Source organism: Penaeus vannamei, chromosome 4, assembly GCF_042767895.1.
Source record: "Penaeus vannamei isolate JL-2024 chromosome 4, ASM4276789v1, whole genome shotgun sequence".
NCBI classification, from domain to species: Eukaryota; Metazoa; Arthropoda; class Malacostraca; order Decapoda; family Penaeidae; genus Penaeus; species Penaeus vannamei.
Window position 1 is genome coordinate 35,693,701 of NC_091552.1, and position 2,500 is coordinate 35,696,200.

The following is a 2,500-nucleotide window of genomic DNA, read 5'->3' on the forward strand; positions in this document are numbered from 1 at the left end:
TAAATCAAACTGAGAACGGGGTGTGGGTGCCTTTAGAGAATGGTAGGCTTATTTATGTTCACTTGAGTGAATTTATAGAAAATATATCCTCCTGTGGTAATCCTCAGCCCTGTTCACGAAAGCGCACAGATAGGGTGTGAGATATTAGTGTAACTTCAAATAGTGAGCCTTGGCACGATTTCTGTTGCATTATTTACGTACGCGGCAGGGTACGCGGCTTTCGAAATCAAGAATGAAAATACAAGTTTTGGAGTGATTGTAATCTTATGTGACTTATTCTGCTAATGATAATGTAATACCTACAGTGACAAAAGCGATGATATTGTTGATGAAATTAAACAACTGTTAAGCTTAACGACGACAACAATTAAAGCAATGATAACGATACCAACGCCAATGATAATAATAACAATATAGACTAAAACGATGATGATACTGAGGATGACTATGAGTATAGTAGTAGAGATCATAAGGATAATAAAAGTGGTAATGATAATGACAATAATGATGATAACAAAAATATTAATAATGGGAATATTGATAACATGGCTGATGTTTATAGAATGATTGTAATAATAATACTATCACAATATCATATATAGGGATAATAATAATAACAATAACAATGATAATTATAATAATACCAGTTATTATAATGGTAACAATGATGATAATAATATCAATAATGACAACAACAATAACAACAACAATAATAATAATAATAATAATAATAATAATAATAATGGTGATAATAAGGCCACAGTAATTTTTTTTTATCTTGAATAGCGGGCCCGTCGACATTAATTTCCAGGAAAATGAAAACAAGTGAAAATCCCGATTTTTTTATTTTTATTTTTTTTAATTTCCCGTGATATTGTGACGTCCGCCAAAAAAATAAAAAAATAAAATACAAATCAATTTGTCTATGATTCATTGTGTATGGTATCGGTTCTCCCGTCCCCGAAACAAAAATGAAAAAGATTTGGTGGAAATACCTTACTCTCATGCGTCATGACATGTCTATTGTTTATCGTGTCCGTGGTTGGCGGTCGCTTCTGATCAGTAATGGCGCGTTTCGCAATATGCGCAGAGAACCTGCGCATTAGGATGTAAACACTCGCATTCTAGCATCAATACAAAAATGGCGTGGTGTGCAAAATGGCAAAGTACATATATATGTCAATTTTTTTTATGAATATTTTCTATTTTGATTTCCAAAATAATAAATTTTGGTTTTAGGAATTCTTTTGTCTGTTTTCATTCAACTCCTCAAAGACTTCTTGTAAGACAGAATCGTACTTCCTCCAGGTGGGACCGGAACTGATACATTCCTTTACTTCTGATCAAAGACTATCTTTGGAAGGTAGGAGGTGCACTTGTCTTATTTTGGTGCTGGGGATTTACCTTTTTCCCTCCCGCCGACATTTCATTATCACCAGACTTGCTCGCTATTCAAGAAAAAAATCACTGTGGCCTAATGATAATGACGATAGGGATAATGATAATGATAGTGATAATGATAGTGATATTAACAATGATAATAATAATGATAAACATTATAATGATAAACATAATACTAATACTAATACTAATGATAATGATGATAATAGTACTGATAATGATAATAATAACAATGATAATAATTATTATGATAATGATAATATAAAAGTATTAATCATAATTATTATTATCTTTACAGCAACTTTCATACCGTAAAACCATATATATATATATATATATATATATATATATATATATATATATATATATATATATATATATATGTGTGTGTGTGTGTGTGTGTGTGTGTGTGTGTGTGTGTGTGTGTTTGATATATCTATCTGTATATATATGTACATATATATATATATATATATATATATATATATATATATATATATATATATATATATATATATATATATATATATATATATATATATATATATATATATATATATATATATATATAATACACACGCATCGATTTCTTAAAACATCAGTATTTTTTTCTGGCCAACGTACGTGCGATTCCCCGCTGCACAAGCGGTCAAAAGCAAAATTGAGAAAACCATTCTCGGGGATCGGTACATGACACCGCATCGAAATCTCTTGCTTAACCGATGGCACCGGAAAAGGACAAGACACCGTGGCGCCGTTCTGGAGAGGAGCAAGTGGCTCTACTGATCAAGCATATGGGTGATGATATCAGACATCAGAAGAGAAACGAATCAGTGAAAGCAAGGGGAAGATTAACTGTGAAAAGGTGGAATATGATAAAGAGTATAACAATTTTTTTTTGCAGAAAATATGCTCTCTGTCTGTCTCGAGTAGCACTTGATTATCTTACTAGACACGGGTATTGTGTTTGATATAATTAGTGATATAAAATACTGTTTGCCGACCAGATGGTGTTATTAATATAAGCACTATGACATAACCCTTCAGGCATGTTGGTTTTTGCTTGCCTGATAATAGAAGCACAGCCAGTTTGGATTGA